Genomic DNA, 7,603 nt, shown 5'->3' with positions numbered 1-7,603 from the left:
TGCACAAAGATGCCAAAATTTACAAAGAAGGTGTATGATACCAAGCAATTGGAAAGGACAACTCTGTAAGCCAAAAAGCTAAAGGCTTCAAAAATCTAAGTATGCATCACTATCATGTGCATTATGATAAATATGGTGAACTTATAATGATTTGTGCTAATGAATGAGGAGGTGAGAAAGACCATAAATAAATGGAATCTGCAAAATTACCCCCCACTTCATTTTAGTCATAATGATTGACCTTCTCTGCCATACCTGTTAAGGGTTTTATCATTTGTCTTCTGGAGAAGGTGATAATGATCACTGAATTGCATCTGAGAATGGAATGATGAATCTATCAGTTAAAGCATTACAGTCATGCATTCACAATCTCCCAACTCCTCTTTGTCTTGTGGAAACTCCCAGAATCAAAGAATCACAGAGGTCACCCTGCCCATCCCCTTCCTGAAAATGTAACCTCTCTTCACAACATCCTCACCCAGTGGTCATCCAAGTTTGGCTTAACTTGTTCCAATGAGAAGGAATCCACTTTCTCCTAAGACATTCCATTTCACTCTTGAACCATTGTATGCAACTCAGTCATCATCATCATCACCTTCATGAAAGGGCAAATAAATAAAACTGTTAAACCTGAACTCTAAATAAGATTTGTAGAATCTTTGTAGATCCCTTCTCTACCTGAGAAATATTAGGATTCAGTATGTTGGGTTGGAAGGGACCTTAGAAATTTTGTAATCCAAACTCCTGATTTTATAAATGAGGAAACTGAGGCCCCAAAACATTGACATACTTCCCAAATTCACAGAAATAAGTAGCAGAACCAAGATCTAAACTCAGGACCTTTAATTCCCAAACCATCACAATCTTCACTGCTACCCACCCCCATCCCACACCCACTGCTTAGATAACAAAGAAACTATTTACCCAAGGAAATTCTGCAATCTCTTGCCCTGAAGATTTTTAGGGAAAAGACAGGCAGCTATTTTAGGTAGGTTCCCATCTAGAAGAAGGCTGATAAACCATTTGCCCTTTCGAGCTCCTTGTACAACCTGTATTTCAATAACAAAGTTTTATTTAGAATATGCAAATAATGAGGCCAAGAACCACCATCTTCAAAGAATGTATAGGTATTTTAGAAGATATTTTTAAAAGTGCCTTGTGGATTAATTAATTAATTGAGTGCAATGGTGATTCATCTAAAAACTAATAAATCAGGATAGGTATAATAATAGAAATTGTCGTTGAGTTCAGCAAATATTTGTGAAGATAACAACTAATGATATAGTCACAGTGTGGCTTCTGATTCGTGACATACATATGCATATAGAATGGCAGAGCTTTGGAATTTTCTAAGAGAAGATTGTGAAGAGACAGAGATGGGCAAAGGGCTGCTATGGTCTGAGCACTCCTGGGCTGCATCCCACCCTGACAGGATATGAGATATCAGGACTACTGGAGATGGACCCAGATATTTAAGGTAACTGGGGTTAAGTGACTTGCCCAGGGTCACACAGCTAGTAAGTGTCTGAGGTGATATTTGAACTCAGATCCTTTCAACTTTAGGGCCAGTGCTCTATCCACTGTGCCACCTAGCTTCCTCCAATGGAAATTGTAAGAGTGAATGAGACTGACACAAGACAGATAAAGAGAGAAAGGGCTGCTTCTTGGAAGGCACCATCATTTTGTGCAGGAGAATGAAGATAGACCAAGGAAGGAACGTGGAAGGAGCAATTAGACATGGAGGAAGAGAACCAACGTGGGTAAAAACACAGAATAATGGAAAGTCAACTGCCTTTGGAACCAAAGAATGTGGGTTCAAATCCCCATGGTGCTACTTACTACTTTTGTGACCTTTTGAAAGTTTCATAGAGGCTCAATTTCCTGATCTGTAAAATGGGGCAGTTCTAAGACTCCTTTGATCCTATAGTGTTAATCTCACAAAGTATCTATCACGTAAGTTGAAAAAGAATGATGAGTGGCCTATAATGTCAAAAACTGCAGGATATTGTTTGGAGAAATAACAGAAAAATATTCTGACCATTAGACCAACAGACATTAGTTGGATTAAGAGCACCTGTCATTCATAACAGTTGTGCACATGTTGGGAATGGTGTGTTTGGGGTCATCTTGTTTAACCATTTGCCTGAACCGCCTTTACCCCCTCCTATCCACACCTGGGATCTCATTGATATAAAAAAACAATTTTACATATCAATAGTGAGAAAATGAGATGAGAAAACTCTGCAACTTATGTTCCTGGGAGCACTGAAAAGTTAAGCTACATGCCAAGAGTCACACAACTTATATGAGTCTGAGGCAAAATTTGAATCCTGCTCCTCCTGATTCCACCATCACTTAATAAATTTCATTTATTGGTAGAAACACAAGTAAATCATTTAAGCATGCTGAAAAGCAAAAATAAAATCATACTAAAAGATATCTAGTCTTCAGATATAGAGAAGAACATATTGATTTATAGGAGGCTGGGCAGAAGGGAAAAGATGCAACTATCCAAAATCTGCCAGCCAGGCAAAGTAATCAGAGCCTTCCAAAGACTTTAATTTCTCTTTGAACTAGATTAATTTTCAAATTTAAACAAATAGTGCCTGGGTCTTGCATCCAGAATAAATCAAACTGAGAGGCATAATTTAGAGGTAGAACAACTTAGTCTCCAGTCTGGGAAAACCTTTCTGTGACTGAACAGCCTAGTAAGGATGACAAAGAGGGTTTTCTAGCATCTGAATTTCAGAAGGAGTAGTTGTTAATGAGTTAAAAACTGTGGGTTTCGGAAGCCAAAGGCCTCTGCATTATTTCCATCAAACACAGACCTTAAGTGGTCCATTTTCACAGATATATTCCATAATTGCAATTAATGGGAGCTGTGGAGCTGCTCTCACTTGTGAAAGGAAGAAGAAGTAGGTACATCTGTCTAACCATATCTTCCCAACATAGATCATCTCATAACAGAGAAATGCAAAAACGCAGAAAAGGAACTGGGTTCAAATCACAGCTGGTACTCAGTATGCCCTTGGGTAACCCTCGAGTGGCCACTTACAACTTCCTGGGTCTCAGTCTCATCTGTTAAATAAGAGATTGGATTAGATGACTATTAAGGTCCTTTCTCTAAATCCATGATCTTCAAAGTCATGATAACATTCAATCTCCCTTCTTATTATCACTCTTTTCTCTCTCTTCTCTCTTCTCTCTTCTCTCTCTCTCTCTCTCTCTCTCTCTCTCTCTCTCTCTCTCTCTCTCTCTCTCTCTCTCTCTCTCTCTCTCTCTCTCTCTTTCTCCTCTCCTCTCCTCCCCTCCCCTCCCCTTCCCTCCCCTCCCCTCCCCTCCCCTCCCCTCCCCTCCCCTCCCCTCCCCTCCCCTTCCCTTCCCTTCCCTCCCCTCCCCTCCCCTCCCCTCCCCTCCCCTCCCCTCCCCTCCCCTCCCCTTCCCTCCCCTTCCCTTCCCTCCCCTCCCCTTCCCTTCCCTTCCCTTCCCTTCCCTTCTCTCTCTCTCTCTCTCTCTCTCTCTCTCTCTCTCTCTCTCTCTCTCTCTCTCTCTCTCTCCTTTCTATCCCATCACTCCCCCTCTTTCCTTCCTCCCTCCTCTCTCCCCTCTCCTTTCACTCTCTCTATCTCTCTCTATCCTCCCTTGTTCCCTCTTTTCCTCTATCTCCCTCTATTTCTTTTCCCTTTTTCCTAGCACATATATGCACAGTCATGAATTGGAGTTAACTGTTTTTGAGAAGTCATTATCTATGCAGTACTATGAAAATGTTCCTCTCTGCAACAAACCTTAGCCAAATGATAGATTTCAGTGATTCAGGCAACGATTAGCATTTGGTTGGAGTGTTATCATGCAAAATCTGTCAGCAAATTAGCCTAACGGTTCAGCTCCTCCATCTCTGGAACAGCTTTCTGTCTGTGGTGCGAACTTTCTCAGCAGCCGACTTGATATTAATATGACATTTCTGGTGTATCATGTAGGGAAACAAAGAAGCAATATAGAGGTATCACTGGGGATGTGAGGGGGGTAGCCTACATTGTGTCAATGTGGGCAGAACCCCATACAGAACTCTACCCACTCCCATTATTTTTTGCATCTATTTGGTCACAGTAAGACTGCAGCTTACAGGTTGAATATTAATAATTAAACATAAATTATAATGTAATGATTCTCTATATTATGCTTCATATAAATAATTATAATGAAGCATATACATGTAAGAGCCATGCAATGCTCAGTATAAAAAATTCCCTCCATCAAAAGAAAGTACAAGTCCTCTGTGATTTAATAGATAAGTCCTAAGAAATTGTCTGAAGCTGAGGAAGGTTAAGTGACCAGACTCATGCAGCTAGTGGCCTCAAAGATCTTCCTAACTCCAGACCCAGGTTTTCTGGCTTTTTACCTGGGTCCTCCTGACTCCATGCTCAATATTCCCAGAGTTGATACTAGGTGAAAGGGGAAAAAAAAGAAAAGAAAGGAGCCAATCACCATCTGTGTTGTGCCACTTATATTCTTACATCCAGATTCTGCTTTGCATTAATTAAAGGCCTTCAAATAAATCCAAAATGAAAGTGTATGTTTCTTCCCCCCCACCTTGGATTCCCCTTCTGTCTTCAAGCTGAGAATGAGTTCATAAATACTTTGATTTAACAGATATCTACAGCCTCCATACCCATATAAGAAGAGTGAATAAGCTACACATTACCAGGAAAACTGAATGTAGGGGAAGGCGCAAACAGGATGACATCATAGCAATATCTGACTGCAAAGGAAGGTGGGCAATCATGTGGTAAGAGCAAGAACTAACAGATGGAAAGCCCACATGCTCCACTGGCATCCACTAATGTCAGGTGATCTAAAAACATTGGGTGGGTCTCCCATGATGAATACATGGGAAGACATGAATAAGTCACATAAAATGGACAGATAGGGATAGACTGAAATCTGAACCATTGAAAGGAATGCCCACATGGATACCTTTTAAGACACCTTGAAGTTTTTGCATAACTGTAATAAACACCGCCAGCACATATGTGCAAGTATTTACCAGTACACACTCACTCGGTGTGTGACTGTGTAGGTTGTTTTAGCTTATGGCTATACGTGGACATCTTTCCAGGCCTTTGCTCAAAGGTTGTGAGACAAAATCATACTAAACCTGAACACTGAGGGGGAATAGAGCCTCCCTCAAACTCCAAAAGGGTCATTTTGCTTTTCATAATGCACTTAGCTATGAAAAGAAGTTTGGAGCCTTCATATCACCATTACAAACATGGGTGGGATTTTTTTGAGTATTTTTTTTAAGATAATTTGTTCCAGAGTGAGTGCCTACCTGCTTCAGTGAATGGGAGTTTGCTTAGGGAAGCAGCCCTGCACAGATTAAATCACAGTTTAAAAAAATAGTACTTACCATGTGCTGTGCTAGGCACATGGAGCTGTAGGAGATCATTATTCATTCATCTATTCATTCACTCATTCAACAAAATTTATAAGCACCCACATTGTACCAGACAATATGCTAAGGTCATGGATACAAAAATAGAAATACCAAAAGAAAAACTTGAGGGGCTTATAATCTGGTTGGAGAGATAGAGCAGGTTATTGTTGTTATTGTTATTGCATTATACATTAAATTGTATATTTATATGTGTATGTATTGTATTTTATATAATAATTACTGTTGTTATTGACTCATCATAGAGTGAAGGTGTTACTAGATTCTTGTAGCAGTTTATGAAATAGGATCTATTAAACTCTGATGGTTTCAAGCACAGGCCCAGTGACTTATCACTTACCTTTTGTCCAAGGAACAGCCTAGCTTGATTCAGAAGTTCATCCCCAGTTTGGACTCAAGGTCAGGAATTTTTCAGCTGCAGCAACACTTGGGAGCTATTTCCTAAGATCCAAGGTGGAGGGAATAAGTATTTGCCCTAACAAAATTACAGATCTTTTTACGATCCATCTACAGATCTTTTTAGGATCCAATAATCAATGAGTGAAGTTAATAATGCATTTCTATTGTACTGTCCTCACCACAACCCTATGTGGTAGGTAGTGCAAATATCATCATGGCCATTTTACTGATGAGGAAATTAAGAGGTTAATGGATTTGTCTAGTCTCACAGCCACGATTGTCAGGGCTGGGGTCAACCCAGTCTTTTGACTCCAAGGCCAATACTCTCTTTGCTTCTGAAAGATGATGCTTAGTTTTGCTGGGTACGTGATTTTTGGCTGTAGTCCCAGTTCCTTTGCCCTCTGGAATATCATATTCCATGCCCTCCGGTCCTTTAATGTAGAAGCTGCTAGATCTTGCTTTATCCTTATTGGAGCTCCACAGTATTTAAATTCCTTTTTTCTAGCTGCTTGCAATATTTTCTCCTTGACCTGGGAGTTCTGGAATTTGGCTATAATATTCCTGGAGGTTTTCTGTTTGGGATCTCTTTGCTATGTAACACAGCTTCTTCCAAAGAGATAAATAACAATACAAGGTAGCACGGAATGTATCAAGTGAGGGCTAGCAGAGTTCAGGAAAAGAAAGAATTTTTCAGGGTCAAGGAAGTCAGGCAAGGTTACATGGAGGAAAAAGCTGTGCCTTGAAGAAAAGATACAATCAGATGGAGGACGAGACATATTTTTTAACATGGTCAATGCAGAAAATTGTTTTGCTTCATTATGCATATTTGTTACAAATGCTTTGGGTTTTGCATTTTTTTTTCCTAATGAGAGGGAAGAGATAGAAAGGAGAGAAAATAAATGTTAATAGAAAAATACAATTAAAATAAGTAGATAGTGGAGGGGTTGGAAGAGTCAGGATGATAGGGATTCACAGTGGATCTAAGGAATAATGGGGAGACCTACTGGTTGCACTATTATTCCAGGGGAATAATGAAAAAGAATAAAAATGTGGGGACAATGGGACTAGATTAACATTGAATCACACAATTTTAAACTTGGAATATATTTCAAAGGTACTTAATCTTAACCATACCTGGAAAAAGAAAAAAAACTCACTTAATGAGTGGTCATCTAACTTTTGCTTGAAAAATTCTCCAAAGGGGAGCAATTAATCAATGAGTCAATCAATAAACATTTATTAAACTCTTGCTATGTGCTATTTTAGATAGTTCTAATTGTCAGGAAGTTTGCCCTTTTGAAACTCCCACACATTGTTCCTGCTGCTAACTACTGGGGTCAAATATAATAAATGGAAGTCGTATTCTACATGATAGCCTTTCAAGTAACTGAAGATAACTACAGTGCTCCCCACTCATGCCAAATTATCTCTTCTCTTGACTAAATATACCCAGTTTCTTTAGCCATTCCTGATATAATGTGGACATTTGGTACTTCACCTAATTGCCCTTCACTCTATCCTCTTATCAAAGATCTTTTTAAACTATGACACCAATTATTGAATACGATATTCTAAATCTGGCCTGATCAGGGTACAGGATTTAGGAACTATAACCTCATTTTTCCTAGAAGTTATGATTCTCAATATAGTCCAAGATCAATCTGAGCTTTTTTATTTTTTATTTTTTGGGTGTTGATTCATATTGAGCTTATTGTTGTTCAATTGTTTTAGTCATGTCTGATTCTTTGTGTC

Source organism: Dromiciops gliroides, chromosome 6 (assembly GCF_019393635.1).
Source record: "Dromiciops gliroides isolate mDroGli1 chromosome 6, mDroGli1.pri, whole genome shotgun sequence".
In the NCBI taxonomy this organism is placed as follows: Eukaryota; Metazoa; Chordata; class Mammalia; order Microbiotheria; family Microbiotheriidae; genus Dromiciops; species Dromiciops gliroides.
The sequence above is the reverse complement of the archived record's forward strand: the minus strand, read 5'-3'. Positions refer to the sequence as shown.